At 41.9% G+C, this 19,212-nt stretch overlaps 1 long non-coding RNA gene across 4 annotated transcripts in view; it reads right to left on the bottom strand.

Annotated features, from left to right (window-relative positions):
- The window catches only part of LOC119878569, a 42,429-nt gene extending 23,949 nt beyond the window's left edge, over window positions 1-18,480 (bottom strand). For 2 of the 4 annotated variants that reach the window (XR_005387007.1, XR_005387010.1), the window contains exons 1-2: window positions 18,395-18,480; window positions 2,933-3,105 (exon numbers count right to left, since the gene is read on the bottom strand). This is a non-coding gene — a long non-coding RNA (uncharacterized LOC119878569). Of the gene's footprint in view, window positions 1-2,932; window positions 3,106-17,113; window positions 17,519-17,997; window positions 18,041-18,394 lie in introns of those variants that run through there. The other 2 variants (XR_005387009.1, XR_005387008.1) reach the window with 2 other exon arrangements.
- Between the last annotated feature and the right edge of the window lie 732 nt (window positions 18,481-19,212).

Below are 19,212 nucleotides of genomic sequence, written 5' to 3' on the forward strand. Positions count from 1 at the left end.
TGTATTGCAATGCATTAACCCCTTAGGACTACTTTTGCTGCATCCCAAAGATTTTGAAAGGTTACATCTTCATTCTCATTAGTTTCCATGAATCTTTTTAATTCTTCCTTAATTTCCTGGTTGACCCTTTCATCTTTATTCAGGATGGTCCTTAACCTCCACGTGTTTGAGGTCCTTCCAAACTTCTTGTTGTGATTTAGTTCTAATATCAAGGCATTATGGTCTGAGAATATGCAGGGGACGATCCCAATCTTTTGGTATTGGTTCAGACCCGATTTGTGACCCAGTATGTGGTCTATTCTGGAGAAAGTTCCATGTGCACTTGAGAAGGATGTGTGTTCAGTCGAGTTTGGATGTAAAGTTCTGGAGATATCTGTGAAATCCATCTGGTCCAATGTATCATTTAAAGCTCTTGTTTCTTTGGAGACGTTGTGTTTAGAAGACCTATCGAGAGTAGAAAGAGCTACATTGAAGTCACCAAGTATAAGTGTATTATTATCTAAGTATGTCTTAACTTTGGTTATTAATTGGTTGATATATTTGGCAGCTCCCACATTCTGGGCATATATATTGAGAATTGTTAAGTCCTCTTGTTGGATAGATCCTTTAAGTATGATATAGTGTCCCTCTTCATCTCTCACTACAGTCTTCGGGGTAAGTTTTAGTTTATCTGATATAAAGATGGCTACCCCTGCTTTCTTTCAAGGACCATTTGAATGGTATATGGTTCCCCAACCTTTTATTTGCAGGCTGTAGGTGTCCTTCTGTCTGAAATGAGTCTCTTATAGACAGCAAATTGATGGGTCCTGCTTTTTTATCCGGTCTGAAACCCTGCACCTTTTGATGGGGTCATTAAGCCCATTCACGTTCAGAGTTACTATTGAAAGCTAGGAGTTTAGTGTCATCATGATATCTATTCAGTCCTTGTTTTTGTGGACTGTTCCACTGAACTTCTTCTTAAAGGGGAATTTTAAGAGTCCCCCTTAAAATTTCTTGCAGAGCTGGTTTGGAGGTCACATATTCTGTCAGTTCCTGCATGTCTTGGAAGCTCTTTATCTCTCCTTCCAAGTTGAATGAGAGCCTTGCTGGATAAAGTATTCTTGGTTGCATGTTTTTCTCATTTAGGACCCTGAATATATCCTGCCACCCCTGTGTCCTGCCAGGTCTCTGTGGAGAGGTCTGCTGTCACCCTAATACTCCTCCCCATAAAATCAGGGATTTCTTATCTCCTGATGCTTTAAGGATCTTCTCTTTATCTTTGGAATTTGCAAGCTTCACCATTAAATGTCGAGGAGTTGAACATTTTTTATTGATTTTAGGGGGTGCGGATCACTCTATCTCCTGGATCTGAATGCCTGTTTCCCTTCCCAGATTAAAAAGCTTTCAGCTAGGATTTGTTCAAATACATATTCTGGCCCTCTGTCCTTTTCGGCACCCTCGGGAACCCCAATTAAATGTAGGTTTTTCTTCCTCAGGCTGTCATTTATTTCCCGTAATCTATCCTCATGGTCTTTTAATTGTTTGTCTCCTTTTTCCTCAGTTTCCCTCTTTGCCATCATCTTGTCTTCTATGTCATCCACTCGTTCTTCCACCTCGTGAACCCTCGTTGTGAGGACTTGTAGTTTGGATTGCATCTCATTCAATTGATTTTTAATTTCTGCCTGATTAGCTCTAAATTCTGCAGTCACAAAGTCTCTTGAGTCCTTCATGCTTTTTTCTAGAGCCACCAGTAGCTGTATAATAGTGCTTCTGAATTGGCTTTCTGAGATTGAATCGTAATCCATATTTGTACCTTTGTGGGAGAGAGGACTGTTTCTGATTCTTTCTTTTGAGGTGAGGGTTTTCCTTTTAGTCATTTTGCTCAGTGCAGAGCGGCCAAAAACAAGTTGTATTGGGAAAAGGAGAAAAAGAGAGGATAGAAAGAAGGAAAGAAATGAGAAAAAGAAAAAAGGAAGGAAAAAAAGAGAAGAAAGAAAGGAAAATAAAGGATGGGGAAAGCAAACAGAAATCAAAAAGAAAAAAAAAAAAAACACACGGGGGAGTATCTTCTGATTCTGTATACTTTAAGTCCCTTGACTTCCCCTGGAACTTGTGTGTCTAGCTAGTCTTCTGGGGGAGGGGCCTGTTGTGCTGATTTTCAGTTAGCACTTGGGGATCTGCTCTCCCCCTTCCTGGTTCAGGGCTCAGTGGGGGTTGTTTACCCCGTGAGGCCCCAGGAGGGACAACCACAGTGGCAGTGGCTGGCTCTGGAGCCCTGGATTCAGCTTCCGCAGTAACTCGGGATCTCTCGGACTGCAGGGGCCTGGATGCTCCGGGGGCGGGGCCACTGATCTCCTCAGCTCGGGGCAGAAGCATCCTTGCTGTCCTGGGCCCTCCTGGCCTCTGCCTGTCCTGGGGGGAGGTTGGATCCTAGGCTGTGTCCCCAGAGCCCTGTGCTCCCGGGCCTGTGCTGTTGGATTCGCGCTCCTGGCCGCGAAGACCCTCTCTGCGGAACCACCACCTGAGACCCACAGAGCTGCTCCCGGGCCATACGGCCCCCTCCACGTGGAGCCTCTACCTCTGCTAGAGCTGCCTCTGAGCTGCTCTCGGGTCCCTGCAGCCCCCTCTCTCCGGAGCCTCTGCTGGAGCCCCTCCGAGCTGCTCTGGGGTCCCGCCATGCACACGCTGCAGCCCTTAGGGAGCTGGGTGCACTTTCCTGGGGGCGCAGGTGTCTGTTAGTTTCCCAGGGAGCCTGAGGGCATCCCCGCCTTCCTGGGGTCCTGCTCTAACTCCCTGCGAGCATCTTTCTGCTTGGGAAGATTGGTTAAGCTCCTGCTTCTCCAGGACGGGGCTTTCCTCTTCTGGGGGCACTAGCCTTTGCTGGACTTCTCGTGAGGCCCCTCCCCCTTGGATGCCTTTTGTTTCTCTATTTCATTTCCCCCCATCATCCTACCTTGATAGAAGCGTGAACTTTTCTCACTGTAGCATTCCAGCTGTTCTCTCTTTAAATCTCAGGCCGGATTCATAAATTTTCAGGATGATTTGAAGGTTATCTAGGTAATTTGGAGGGGACAGGTGACTTGGGGACCTTACTCTTCCACCATCTTCCCCATCCTTATTTTCGATCTAAAAAGAAAGACAGTATGTATGAAGCCATAATGACACACGAGGTAGACCCAATGTCAATGAGACTAATAAATTTTTCATCCAAGGAAATCTACCAAGAATTTGTCTAGAAAGCAATTCCAAATATAGTCAAATGAAACCATACTTTCTGGGGTGGGTGGGTGTGCTCAGTTGGTTAAGTGTCTGAGTCTTGATTTCTGTGCAGGTCATGATCTCAGGATGATGAGATTGAGCCTCACTTCAGGCTCCATACTCAATAGGGAGTCTGCTTGAGATTCTCTCTCTCTCTCCTTTTACCCCTCCTCTCACTCATGTGCATGTGCACACATTCTCTCTCTCTCTCTCTCTCTCCCCCTCGCAAAAAAAAATATAAACTTAAAAAAAAACATGTTTTTTAAGCAAGTACTATGTGCACAGCTATATAGGAGCTTAGGTGAATATGATACAAGGCAAAACTAAATATCTTCCCCAATGAGTATATTTCAGAGCAAAGCTAAAATGTAGAGGAGAGTTGTTCAAGTGACATTGTGATAAATTCATGTAATTCAATGTCTGTCCCATAGTCCTTCAGAGTTTATAAATAAAACAACTTCTTCTTCTTCTTCTTCTTCTTCTTCTTCTTCTTCTTCTTCTTCTTCTTCTTCTTCTTCTTCTTCTTCTTCTTCTTCTTCTTCTTCTTCTTCTTCTTCTTCCTCTTCCTCTTCCTCTTCCTCTTCCTCTTCCTCTTCTTCGGAAATAAAACTTTTAAAGCATCTCAAGAATAGTATTGGTTCTCAGGGGCAAAGTGTTTAAGACCTGAAAACATACATAGAGCATCTCTGATTCTATAGGAAAACTTCTCTAAAAACGTTAAATACATTTGTGCGACTAGACCACCAAGACCAAATTCTTGAGTCTCAATTTCATAGAAATGACCACTGAACTTGAGAGAAAGAAAGCAGGTGGAGTTTATTGGAGATACCTTACATATAGGGGACTGGATAGAAAGAAAAATGTTGGGATGCCTGCATGGCTCAGGTCATGATCCCAGGGGGTCCTGGGATGGAGCCAACTTGAGCTCCACACTCAGTGGGAGGAGTCTGATTCTTCCTCTAACCCTTCACACTCCCCCTGCTCGTGCTCTCTCTCTCAAATAAGTAAATAAAATCTAGAAAGAAAGAAAGAAAAAGAGAAAGAAAGGAAAGAAAAAAGAGAGAAGAAAGGAAGGAGGGAGGGAGGGAGGGAGGGAAGGAAGGAAGGAAGGAAGGAAGGAAGGAAGGAAGGGAAGGAAGGAAAAGAAAAGAAAAAAAAGAAAAGAAAAGAAAGAAAAGAGGCAATGCCCTCCTCTGAAGGGGTGGTGTGCCAGACATAAAAGCAGTTTTCCAAAGGATAAGAGGCTGGGCTTGCGTAGGCATCCTTCAGTCCCATGATCATTATTTTTGTAGTCATTACTGTTTAGCAGACATAAGACAATCACAGGATTCCTTTCTTTCTGGTCAAAATTCTTCTAGGGCTCCTGGAAATTAGAAATACAGCAGGGTTTAAATTGTTACTTCTAATTTTGCCAGACAACCATCCCTCCCTGTCAGCTGTTATCTCTGGTTTGTTCTCTTTCCCATAAAAGGTATTTGTCTCTGAGCATATGGAAACTCTTGACCCTTGCCTGAGACCAGACGCTTTACAGGAGTTAAGTCGCTCTTGTTTTCCCTATACGGTCTCATTTGTACCAAATGGTTACTTACCCATAGAAGAAAAGTAAGGGAGAGAGAATTCTAGTGTTATAAATTTTATATTATCCTCCAGCAATGACCACTCTTTATTGGCAAGAAGTTATTTCAAGCTTTACCAAAGAGATGGATAACTACATAGAATGCTTATATTTTTGCCTGTGTTTATATTTTGTATACTAGGAGATTTTAAGAAAACATTCTCTTGTGATGAGGGAGGTCCGGCATAAGTAAATAAATGAACCTTGCTTGTGTTTCCATCTCAGACACTGAAGAACTTGGAGCAATTCCAAGGTGTGCTGACTCGGGATCTAAAGTGTCCTTACCTTCACAGGAGAGACCACGTACCCAGACTAGCCCCCTTTCAGGATAGTTGGGAGATCTGTTATGAATTCCCTTTAGAAACTCAGGAATATATAATATATAATACCTAATTATATAGATAATATATAATATATAATACCTAAATAATTATTATTAAGATAATGCCTGTCCTGGGGGGACAAGAGTGCCAAGAATACAAAATGGGGAGAAAAATCATCTCTTCAAACACTGGTTTCAGGAAAACTGGATATTCACATGCAAAAGAATGAAATGAGAACCTTATATGTCACCATACCAAACAACAACAACAACTCATAAATGTAAAACCGAAAATTATAAATCTTTAGCAGAAAGCCAGGGGGAAAAATTTTCATGACATTGATCGCGGCAATAATTTTTTGGATAAAATACTAAAGGCACAAACAGCAAAAACAAAAATAGATAAATGAGAGTACAGGAGATGTAGTTATTTCTACACATTAAAGGAAACAATCAACAGAGTAAAAAGGCAGCCTATGGAATAGGAAAAATATTTGTTAGCCATTTATATAATAAGGGGTTAATATTCAAAATATATAAAGAAACCTGACAAATCAATATCAAAAACCAAATAACCTGATTTTTAAAATAAGCAAAGAGGGGATCCCTAGGTGGCACAGCGGTTTGGCGCCTGCCTTTGGCCCGGGGTGCGATCCTGGAGACCTGGGATCGAATCCCACATCAGGCTCCCTGCATGGAGTCTGCTTCTCCCTCTGCCTGTGTCTCTGCCTCTCTGTCTCTCTCTGTGTGACTATCATGAATAAATACATAAAATCTTAAAAAAAAGAACAAACATAGGAAGAAAATTATAAAAATAAAAATAAATAAATAAAATAGGCAAAGAATGTAATAGATGTATTTCCAAGGAATATATACAACTGGTGAACAGATACATGACATAAGAACATGCTTAATATTACTAACCGTCAGGGAAATGCAAATAAAAAACACAATGAGATATCAACTCATGCAGTGAATTATCACCCAACACACTGGCCATTATCAAACACAGATACACATTTTGTACATAGAGAAAAAATTGTTTAAAGATTTTATTCATTTATTTATAGAGACACAGAGAGAGAGAGAGAGAGAGGCAGGGACACAGGCAGAGGGAAGAGAAACAGGCTCCATGCAGGGACCTCAATGTGGGGACTCGATCCTGGGTCTCCAGGATCACACCCTGGGCCGAAGGCGGTGCTAAACCACTGAGCCACCTGGGATGCCCAAAATTTTTTAAAGTATTAGTAAGAATGTGGAGAAATTGGAACACTTGTGCACTCTAAGTGGGAATGTAAAGTGGTGTAGCTGCCATGGAAAACAGCAGAGAGCTTCTCCCTCCCCCAAAATTTCTTTTTAATTAGAATTATCTTATGATCCAGCAATCCCACTTGTGAATATTTTATCCAAAATAATTGGAAGCAGAATCTAGAAATGATACGTGCACTCATATGTATTGCAGCATTATTCACAACAGCCAAGAAGTAGAAATCATTCAGTGACCATTAGAGAATAATGGATAAGGAAGTGTGGTACAGACAGGCAGTGGAATATTAGTCAGCCTTGAAGAAGAAGGGAATCCCGTCATGCTGCATGTGAATGAACTGTGAGGACATTATGATAAATAAAATAAACTGGTAACAGAAAGAAAAATACTCCATGATTCTACTTATTTGAGATATATAAAATGGTTAAACATCACAGCACAAGTTAGAATGGTGGTTGCCAGGCAAAGAGAATGAAAGGTGGAAATGCACCTTTTGTTCCATCGGAATAGTTTCAGTCACGAGATGAAAACATCCTTGAGACCGGCTGTTCAACCAGCATATTTAAACATTTAAGAGGGTAGATTTCATGTTTATTTCTACTAAAATTAAAAAAAAAAGGCTACCCAGAGTTCTTTTTCACATTTCAGCTTTCTCAACATTAAGAAATAACTGCACATTGAAAGATCCAAAATAAGAGAATATAAAAGGATATTCAAAATATAAGAGATATCCAAACTAACGTAAGCCATCCTTGGTGGAAAAGTAAAGCTTAATCCTGAGTCTCTAACACATATTAGAGCTTTTGCCTCTCATAATATTTACTTGAGATTCTCAAATACGTATTAGGTTAACGTACTTTCCTTCTCATTTTCTAGGAAGGTCTTGCCTTCCTCTTCAATCCCCCTCTTCAGCTTGAGCAACTTAGCTCTTACCATTTTATGAGATTTGTGCTCTAAGTAAGGTTTCCTTTGAGTAAGAAAAAAATCCCTATTTAAAAAAATGATTGAAAGTCAGTAGATTCTAGTACTTTCTCTTACAGGTGAGGCATACAAAGTCTAGACAGGCTTGCAACTCATTCAAAGTCTCGTAACCAGGGGCGAAAAGGTTGGTCTGCAACTCAGAATCTCCATTCTCGCCAATATTCACTATGCCTCTGATTTTACTTCTATACATCAAAGATGGACACAATAACTGGAAAATCATTATTTTAATGCCTAACATGTACAGCAGATTATGACCGGTAGTAAGAATGAAAGGGAAGACCTGTGTCCTTTCTCAAGGAGCTCCCATCAACATGATCTAATGGAGTTTGTTTAATGTTTTAAATGAGGGTATGATATGCATAATTTCTTAAAAAGCAAAATGAAATGTTTATAGTATATTTTCTGAAGTGGTCTAAGAATACAGTACACTGTGATGTATACAGTGTGTGTATATATGCAATTTAAGTTTCAGTAATAGAGAAAGAATGTGCAGGATCTAGGAGGCAGCATTTACTCAACTCTGCATTGATCACTGGAATACTGCTTTTTAAATCGAGAGACCACACCTTGATTCCAAATTAATCACGACGTAGTTCGTATAGAGCATCCAACGTGGCTGGAGAAATAACTACTTTGTGAGCACTGACGAAAGGGATTAGAAAAGAGTAAGGAAATAGAGCAAGCAACAAGTTTAAGTATCTGAAATTCTATCCTGACAGAGAAATAAACCTTATCATGATTGGCCCTTGAAGAATATGGACTATTTCGATGCATAGGATAGATAAGCAGAATTTTGTCTTCACGTGAGGAGATTTTCATAATCACTGGAATTATCCAACACTGAAACGGGCACCTGAGGTATTGATTACCCAGGAAATGAAGATATTGGATCTGGATCAGCATTCGGAACAGATACTGTCAAGCAGGGTTTCTTAGACTAATATGCATGTGCATATTAAATGCACCTGGGGGTCTTGTTTAAATGAAAGATACTGGAAGTGTATGTAAGGGTACGAGTGTGATCCTACAGTCCTAGGAAGCATCTAGGTGATGCCCATGCTCACGGTTTGAGGAGCAAGCTTGTAGAACAATTAAGCACATTTAATTTGTACCTTGAAATAAGTGATTTAAATTTTTTTCGAGGCCTTAGGCTTATTAGACTTTATTACCGAACACGTCATAAAAGCAGCTGCTCTTTGATTATGAGTTATCTCCTTCATCCTGACAAAAAAGGAAAATAAATCTCTTGAAGGGTCAGCCAGGGAAAGTGAATTGCCTTTTCTAAAGAGCAGGAAATCCCACATGCACTTTCAGCTGCAGCGTCCTCGTGGTTCCTTCGTTCCCTGTTAGCTGTCTGTTGTCTTCCTTAACGTTGTTGGAAGTGAAACCTTTGGCTGAGATACTTGCCTTAGAGGCTGACTTGTCAGATGGATTTCTGCAAATTGCATGTGGTAGCGGAAATGCTCATTTTTGACACCCAAAATCTTCACATAGGGATTTTTACAGCCCACCTATGATAAAGACCAATTAAAAAGTTTGGCCACTTGGCCATGGAGCAGCTGACTCATTTATCTCTTCTAAGTGAGACCGTCTGAGCACAGCATCTTCCTTTAAACATGAAAAATTTTGAACACTATCTCGTTTGGACCATAATTAAATCTTTCAGTCCCTCAAGGAAGTGTTTGGTTTTTCTCTCCACGGTTGAATTTTGGTTATTTACCTTCACATAAGAAACATTAAAGAATACAAGAGTAAACACTTCAAAACTAGTTTTCAAAATCTGTCACAGACTAGACATAACAACCAATTATCCTTCCTTTCCCCATTCTAAGGCTTCAAATAATAGTGGGGAAAACAGTTTATTATTTATACTACAATTTTCGACTATGAGTACTAGTATCCAGGCAAGAATTCCAGTTTTCTTCAAAGAAAAGAGCCTGCACCATCATTTCCAGAAAGCTCAAAGGAGAATTAAAAAAAACATCTATGAAATGTTCTGACATTTCTGACAGAAGTTTCCACAATGTCTACTAATTAATAGGAAAAATATAAAACACATTAATTAGTTTCCTCAACAATTATATACAAATCATGACAAATTGGCGTAAGGAACGAAGTTTCAAGCTTGTGTTCAGGCTAATGGAAAACCATTCTCCTTGTTTGGGGATGATAAAAAGAATTCTTGACTTGAGAGAATTTAGGTGACATTTAATCTCGATTCACCCGGCTGGTGGAAAATGAAAACCATATTTCCTCCTGGGTTCAGATGTCAATCAATGAAAATACAATCCTCATAAATAAATAGGGTTGCATTATCTCACTTATTTCTTTGCCTGCTTCAGAAAGGAGCCTGTCACAAAAACCATTGTAGGAGATCAATTATGGAGGAGGCCTGTGAATCAGGAAGTATAAAATGGTCTCTCACAAACAGATTCTGAATCAAAAAGAATTTAAGCATTTATGGCTGGGAAAGTATTTCTCACAGAAACAAGGGGGGAAATGTAGATGTTTTGAAAAATAAATAGGACAACATTTCCTCATCAATTAGGTAGCTATATATTAATCTATAACTTAAAATGTCTACTTATACATTATATATGTGTATTTATACGCAACATGTCCATGCACACGTACGTGTACCTACATAGAAACACACATATGTGTGGGTGTTTATCTGCATATGTATACAGGTACACATATTTGCTTGTGTATACATATCACCCCCGTGAGTGCATACATATTCACGTCTATATACGTGTGTGCATATATGGGTATATATGATGATAGCAGGAATTTTAATTTGAAAATTTTAACTAAAAAATTTGAAACGCAGAATGTGGAAATCAGGCAAACCAGATGCCACCAGAATTAGTCAGGAGTAGCGCAACTCATGTTTTTAAATTATTTGTGCCGGGATCAAAGACACAATGACACACCTAAACATCCCTTTTGTTTAAAGAGTCTCCACTTTCCAAAAATAAAAGAACACTATATGGAAATGTTTCAGATTTGGCTTGACTCATAACAGGTGCACCCTAATGAGGATGGCATCCACTGCGCCTTGGACCGAGTCTATGCTTCTACTGTGTAAGGCCAGGAACAAAGAGAGGTGGTCACTGAAAGGGCTTGCCTGGGACTATCCCCAATCCTCCATGCTTACAGCAAATCTTCCCCTTGCCAGGCCTTTGAGGACGGCTACATGGTAACTGGTTTGGGCATCACTGCAAACATGAGTTGGAGATCGATACTGAAGATCCTCAGAAATTGAATTTTAGAAATTCTATAGGATCGAATGAGCTGATTCTGATTTCAAGGGGATTTTTTTTTCTGCTACTCTTTATTCTCCTCTTAGAAAACACAGATTGTCATAAAGGGCTCTAATGAGATCAGAGTACATGGTTTGTTGGCTGTATAAGCTTTTGCAGTTTTTGTGCTGTCAAGTCCATCTAGTTTTTTCTTTTCTGAGGCTTAGGTCTCTTTTGGAATACCCTCTTTGCCTCAAGACTACATTCATATATATTATATAGTTATTTTCTAACGATGTTTTAATTTGGGGGTAATTGATTAATGCCTTATGTGTTAACATTTCTGTAAAAAGAAGATAGTTTATTCCAAGTAATTTTAAAAGAATTATAATTTTATTCCATTTAATTCTTACTTATTACTCCCAATCCCAGGGTTTAAGGTCCTTTATGTGTCATTTCTCATTTTAATTCTTCTGATCTTCTATATGTTTGGATTTAGTATTTATATTCTCATCATGTTTTTAAGAGCTGTATATTTTGGGATCTCTAGCTTTGAGTAGTGAAGTTTTGTTTCTTTTCCTGTCCAGGGTCCATTTCATCTCTCTCTAGTAAAAGCATCATCAGCACACTGATTTTCTTCTACACATCTATCTTCCCCTCCCTAACTTCTGGGCCTCCACAACTATGAGAAAAACAGGTTTTACTGTTTAAGCCACCCAGTCAGTGGTATTTGGTTAGGACAGCCTAACCACACTAATACAGAAGGGGTGCATCCTTCTTTGTGACTTTTCATTCCTGTTTGGTAAAATGTGGAATCAATGGCTGGAGCTCGTGCAGCCTTATTGAACCAAACGATAGTAGCTGCGTATTACAGGATGCACTAAGAAGAAGAATGATGGCAAGTCCACCATAACAGCCCTGTTTATCTGTAACCTTTTTTTTTTTTTTGCTTTTCCCATAGATGCTATATTTATTGTAAGCACACCTGTAAGCCACTGCCAGTATTTTTAAACAAGGGAGTGGTGATATTATCAAAATTCAGTTCAGACATTAATTTTTACATCAAGAAGTAATGGCTTCCCAAGATACATTATTCCTTTCTAATAAAACCAATTTTTTTTGAGAGAGAGAGCAAGGGGTGGGGGGGGGGGGGAGAGAGAGGAGAGAGAGAGAGAGAGAATTCTAAGCAGGTTCCATGCCCAGCATGGAGGCTAATGTGGGGACTTCATCTCATAACTCTAGATTATGATCTGAGCTGAACCCAAGAGTCAGACACTCAACAAGTGAGCCACCCAGGCACTCCTAAAAACCGATTGCGTGCATGGCCATTCGATTCAAAGATTGACTTTCCCAGGCTCTCCTGTAGGTCAGGGGTGGCCATATCATTAAGTTTCTGGACAATGAGATGGAGTGGAAATTTGGAACAATTTGGTGGGGGGAGAGTAAAGCAGGGATCAGGAGTGATAGTAAAGATAATAGCAGCACTTATTTTGCATTTATAACATGCCAGGAAGCATGTGAAGGCCTTTACATAAACTAGAGTCAGCAGGACCTGTTTTTGAGAGACTGCAAATGGTTTGGCATCCCAGCAGAGCAAAGTGGGTGGAGATTAGGGAGTAGAAGCGGCAGAAAATTTAGAGAATAATCAACAGGAATGTTGAAAAAGGCCTTGTGTTCCATTCTATGAAGTGAAAACTTCAAACCAAGGGTAACAGGAATCCACTGAAGGATTTAAAAAGTGGGCTATAACCTGATCAGATAGCTTTTGAGAAATTTCACTTGGAGAACAGTATGGACAATGGAAAGAGAAGCTCTATCACAGGTTTATAGTAATTGTCCAGGTGAGAGGTTCTTTTGTGAAGAAATACATGAATTAACACATTAGGAATCTTTTTGACAGATACACATAGGGCTTTGTGATGAATTAAGTAAAAGGTCTTAGTGAGCTATTACCATAATTTCTATTATTGGAAACATACATTATTTTTTTATATATATTTATTTTTTATTGGTGTTCAATTTGCCAACATACAGAATAACACCCAGTGCTCATCTCATCAAGTGCCCCCCTCAGTGCCCGTCACCCATTCACCCCTACACCCCACCCCCTCCCCTTCCACCACCCCTAGTTCATTTCCCAGGTATTACTCAGCCATTAGAAACGACAAATACCCACCATTTGCTTCAACGTGGATGGAACTGGAGGGTATTATGCTGAGTGAAGTAAGTCAATCGGAGAAGGACAAACAGTGTAATGTTCTCATTCATTTGGGGAATATAAATAATAGTGAAAGGGAATATAAGGGAAGGGAGAAGAAATGTGTGGGGAAATATCAGAAAAGGAGACAGAACATAAAGACTCCTAACTCTGGGAAATGAACTAGGGATGGTGGAAGGGGAGGAGGGCGGGGGGTGGGAGTGAATGGGTGACGGGCACTGAGGGGGGCACTTGACGGGATGAGCACTGGGTTGTTTTTCTGTATGTTGGTAAATTGAACACCAATAAAAAATTAATTTATTAAAAAAAGGAGTCCTCTGTGTGTCTCTTGTGAATGAATAAAAAATACTTTTTAAAAAGATGTTCACGTTATTTAGAGTGAAAGAAAAGAGATAGAGTGCAGTGGGGAGGGGCAGAGGTGGAGGGAGGAAAAATTCTTAAGCAGACTCTGCAATGAGTGCAGAGCCCTTTGTGCCACTCCACCTCACAAGCCTGAGATCACCACCTGAGCTGAAAGCAAGAGTCCAACACTTAACCAACTGCACATCCCAGGCGTCTCAGCTTTTGCTTTTTTATCAGTCATTACAAGGTTGATGAAAGTGTCCTGGAAGATGAAAAAAAAAGTGATAAAAGCTAGAAAATAGAGAACTTAGGGTCAAAAGAGGAAGATGGATGGGATAGAAGGCCTCCCCAAAATCAGATGTAGCCAAGAGTTTAAAAGATGTGTAATTGACCCTGATTCTTTTTTTAAGGTTTATCCATTTATTCATGAGAGACACGGAGAGAGAGAGAGAGAGGCAGAGGGAGGAGCGGGCTCCATGCAAGGAGCCAACGTGGGACTCGATCCCAGTCTCCAGGATCGCACGCTGGGCCGAAGGCAGGTGCCAAAGTGCTGAGCCACCCAGGGATCCCAACCCTGATTCTTAAATACAAAACCCTCATGATATAATATAGACTTGGCCTTGTACAGATCTGGGTCAAAGTTATAATATATATGTATGTATATATATATTCAGGTACTTCACTATCTTAGGACATTTAACAATTCTTTAAAAAATTATTTTATGTGATAAAATGCACATAATATAAACCTAAAAGCCCTTTTAACTCATTTTTTCTCACTTGTGAAATGAGAACAAAATTACCTACCTTGCTTAATTAAAATGTATGATAAATTCAGTGATTTCAATAAGTGATCATTTTCCTTTTCTAATTTCAGGAAAGATACAATTGAAATCACTCTATAAACAAATCTAATTAGAAAGCTACTTCAGCATGAATTTACATTTTCATTAACACTCAAAGAAGAGCTAATGCATGTAGGCTTCAAGAGGGAAAGACATAAAGAAGCACAAATCTTTCTAAATTTCAACTGCTGTAAAGTATAGGGATTGGTAGCTGAGGAACTTTTTACTTTAATATCAATTTGGACTTCAAAGAAAGCAGAGGTAATAATCACTTTGATTCAGGCAGTCATAGGAAGTCATTGACTCAAACCCTCAATTTATACAAATGAGGCCACTGAGGCCCAACAAGCTTGAAAGAATTGCCTAGTGTCTCACAGCTAGTTAGTGATAGAGGGAAGATTTGAATAGCAATCTCTAGGATGTATGTGATGTGGGGTTTTTTTTCCCTTAAATGCTAAGAGTATACACCAGACGATAGCCTCTTTGAAATAAAAGCTATAACAAAATAAGTATAGGGCTAGCAAATAAATACATTGCACACATCAAAAAGGAACAAAACAAAAGCCAAACATCTTCACAATGTGAAAATATTCTGAGTGGGGAATTAGCTACATAATCTCCATGGATACTCATTTGCTCCATGATGCCATGTAATTAAGGTCATTTTTATTCACAAATGTCCTTTTTGTGACTCAGTCTTTGTACAGATACGTAACAATAACAATAACAGTTATTCCCAAGAATATTAACCAAATAGGCAGATAAGCAAAGACAATCTGCTTTCACACATTTACTGAGAGAGAGAGAGAGAGAGAGAATGAATTTTGAATTTTACTGAACTACTTACAATTCCAAAAAGGTGTCATGTGTTTCTTACCTGAGTCCTTGGTACTATTGTTTCCATTGCTGCTTGCCTTTGTTGGAATGAGTGGTCAACAATGCCCTTGATCCACCACAGATATTTAAAAGTTCCTGCCTTTATAGTTTTCCTCACTTCTAACACCTAAATACACCTGTAGTTCAGAAGCCTTATCAGTTCATCTCCCTTCTCTCTCCCAGTGACTCCTAGCTAGAGCAGTGTCTAGAACCTAGTACACGCAAAAATCTTTTCTAATTGAAGTACTTTATATAAGCTGAGCAACAGCTATCCATAAAATAATTTTTAGGGTAAAATCGGATATGGTGTTTTTTTCATTGGTAGGTAATTTGGTTGTGGTTTAACTGATACAAAAATCTATCATGAACTATAAACTAATATTAATCATGAACTATAAACTAATAATAAGGAATGAGACTAAGAATATACATGTGATTAGATTCAAATAGAAATGCCAAAAGAGGGATGCCTGGTTGGCTCAGTCGGTGGAGTGTGTGACCCTTCATCTCAGGATTGTGAGTTCGAGCCCCAGGTTGGACGTAGAGATTACTTAAAAAAAATCTTAAAACAACTCAAAAGAACTGATGCACTAATTTGTGTAAATGTGCAGTTTGTTACATACACATATACAAATGTATACAATACATATGAATATGTATGTGCAAGAAGTGTATATATTTCTAATTACATGAAAATGAAATTTCAACTTTTTTCTTCGTAATGCACGTGTATGTTTCATACACAATGCTTCATATATCTAGAAAATATTTGTAGCTATGTAAGTTATCTGCAACTGACCAAATCTAGAAGGAAGGAAAAATCTCTTTTGAGGAAGTAAAATAGACATTACGAGGCCTATACACTAAAGTCATGCACTTCACTGAAGGAAGAGTTTTATATTAAGAGTCTTCATCCCGTCGAGTGCCCCCCTCAGTGCCCATCACCCATTCACGGGATGAGCACTGGGTGTTATTCTGTATGTTGGCAAATTGAACACCAATAAAAAATAAATTTATTATTAAAAAAAGAGTCTTCAGGTGAATCCTGCTCGACCTGCTTTTAGAAATAACTCTAAAACATATGGGCATTTATTTTCTCTTCCCATGGAAGATTAGAGAGGAGGTGATTACACTCTTAACAGCAAGAAGTGAGAGGAACTATGGCAGATGAAATAGAAGCTTAATGTGAGAGAAAGAAACGCAGAGGCAGAGACAGAGGAGGGGAAAGAGAACTGAGGAATAGAAAGAAGAAAATGGAAAAGGAAGGTGGAAAGGAAGGAAAACAGAAACATTTAAGGGATTAACAGAGTAAGACCTTAAATGAAATGAGTAAAGCAGTTTGGGCCACATAGACAGCGGCCAGAAATGCTGCTCAGGGGAGGACAAACTTGCTCCTGACCCTCTCAGTTCAGTACCTGGGGGTGTGTGAACAAAACTGACAACAGACAAAATAACAGGAGTAAAGGCATCCACGTTTATAAATTTTTAATTTTACATGTAAAACCTCACGACAAGAACTAAATACCCAGAGCTGTGGTGAGATTTGAGAGCAGATAGAGCATTTTAAAAAGGGAAAGGAGCAGGGAGAAAGGCCACTGAAGGGAGAGTAAATGAATTTTTGGAAAGACAAGTGAGTCCTTAGGAGAACAGATGGAAGATATGATGGGTTGTGCCCATGTCTGTCTGAGTGTAGTGCCTACCTTTCTGAGGCTCTGTGATGAATCGGTCTTCCCTGGGGGATGAGACTTTTGGGGAGAGGATTTAAGACAATTGAGGTTTTCTAGGGGGAGGATATATCTTTAGATGGATAGGGGACTTCAAAGAAAGCTCTCCCTGTACTGTGGATTCACAGCTATCTTCAGCCCAGAAGAGTCCTTACTTCACCGTGGCACGTTTTGGAGCCCTTCACGTGGCAGCTCAATGATTCCTGTGAACGTCACCATTTGGTGTAGTATATATAATAAAGTGCATGATGATGAGCTTATGTCAAGGAGTCAAGAAAGACCTTTTATTAACGTGTTCTGCTCAGGAAGGTGAGGTATATTGTTATAAATTTAAAAAAGTAAATTTTGAACCCAAAACCAAATTAGCAGTGATTAGCAAACCAAATTAGCAGTGGTTAGCAAATGCGCATGTGTGTACTACCCTAACATGGTACTTACTGCTTATTTGTATATGAGTGAAAGTTGAGTATTTAGTATAGTTGCAGTCCTATCATGACAGGCTTTCTATGACCCATAAAAGCTCTCGAACATTGCATACTTAACTATAGATCCATCTACAATAGAAGAAAAAAAAGGCCATGTATAATTCATAACAGTAGAGGAGTCCATAAACCCAAACGTTCCCTGGGTAACTGAATAAAGCAAGCTAATTTCCATGAGTGACAGGTCAGACTCGCAAGCCATCAATCCTTCTTGGCGGTGAAATGGAAACCGAAGCCAGATGAAATAGCTTGTTTTCTTGCTTACAAGGGTTTTCCAGACTTCTGAGCTGATTAAAAACCAGAAGCATCTTTGAGAACAAGCAGGTGCTTACTTCTTCTACTTGAAATCGACTGCTTTTCTTGTTTTTACACCCATCTTTCCTTTCCCTTTTAACTAGTCGATGCACTGAAATATTAGCGCAGACCCAGAGACTATAAAACCATGCAGAGTAGCAAGTAAAATGAAAAAATTGATAGAATTCTAATAGGTGTATTATTTAGAATACACACCCCCCCGCTGGCGTGACCCCGACGCCCCCACCCCGCACCCAGCCCCGCGCCCCCAAGGGAAGTGGGAAGGGGGGGATGCTCGGGAACTACCTTGTTCGGTCTCCAAAGGGCACCCGCCCTCCCGCCGCCGCCGCCCGGGCGCTGGGCTCCGACCTGGAGGAGCCGGCCTCGGGCTTGGCCAGGCCCGGACCCGCCAGCCCCCCGCTGGCCGCCGCCGCCGCCCTCCCCAGCGCCTCCGTGCGCGCCGCGGAGCCCTGGGCGCAGCCTAGAGTGGAAGGAAGCGCGCGAGCCCGGGAGGGACTGCGGGGGGCGACAGGCGACCGCACTCACCCCGGGAGGACGCCGCCTGCTGCTGCCTCGGGCTCCTCCGCTCTCCCCCCCGGCTTCCCCGCCCCGCGAGGGCCGGCGAGGGGGGCCGGGCGGAGCGGAGCCGCTGCGACCAGGCTGGACATGGTGCTCCCGGAGGAGCTGCAGGGGAGGGTTTGGGGGGCGCTAAGATTTAGGGGGCCCCGGAGGCTAGAGGGGGCCCGGGGAAGGCCTCTGAAGGCGGGTGTCTGGAACAGTCGCCCTCGGGCATCGCCAGGGCAGCCGGGGGTGTGGGGCGGGGAGGGAGGGGTCCGGCCTGTACACTGTTGCATCTAAGTGTGAGCAAGTGGGATGGACCCCACGCTTGGGCGTCTCGACTGTACCGGCCACGGAGTCGCGTCCTCCGGGGTCCCCTCCTTACCTGGTGGCTTTCCTAACAAAGTAAGAGAAGGCGAAGTCCCGGTGATCACCAGCCACGCTTCCACGGAGGCCTGATCCCGCTGCAGCTGTCCCCCCCCCCCCCCGACCCGGCGCCGGGGCTGCCCCGCTCCAGGACCCCCCGCGTCTGGGCAGCTGGCTGGTGCTGCTGTGCACCCGGCTGGGGTCCCCCCCGAGGAAGAGCTCTGCCCCCAGCCGCTCCCCCTCCCCTGCGCTCCAGACCCCGGGCTGTGGGCGGCGCTGCTCCTGCCCCAGGCCAGCCGCTGGCCGCCCCCGCCTCTCCGGGCCTCCCCGCTCGCAGGGGTGGCGGGTGGGGCAGGCACAGCGGCCGCGCGCCCTCGCCGGGTCCCAGGGAGACCGGGGCTCGCAGTCGCTGGGGGCCCCAGATTCCCAGGCGGCGACGGAGGCAACTGGTGAACTTGCCCGAAGCTCAGTGGCCGCCGCTGGGGTGCCCTGGGCGCTGCAAGGGCTGCAGGGGGGCGCGCAGAGGTGACGGGGGGTGGGGGCGCGCGGAGTGCCCCACTTAAGAGAGGGACAGTCGCGATGAGTGCGCACACCCCCAGGTCCTGAGAGCAGGAGCGAGGGGCAGTTTCCACCAAAAATAAGAAGTGCTGCTACCCTGGGCACTTTGCCCCCACCCTGGGTGAAGCATCACCATCCAGCGCCCTGGGCTTGGGTCTGGAAGGAGCGGCGATCCACCTGCCTCTGAGCCCAGCCAGCCCACGGGAGAGCAAAGAAGTTAAAAAAAAAAAAAAGACAAATGGCAGAATTTTTATTTTATTTTAAATTTGTATTTTAAGG

This window comes from Canis lupus, unplaced genomic scaffold (assembly GCF_011100685.1).
Source record: "Canis lupus familiaris isolate Mischka breed German Shepherd unplaced genomic scaffold, alternate assembly UU_Cfam_GSD_1.0 chrUn_S1738H1934, whole genome shotgun sequence".
Lineage (NCBI taxonomy): Eukaryota > Metazoa > Chordata > Mammalia > Carnivora > Canidae > Canis > Canis lupus.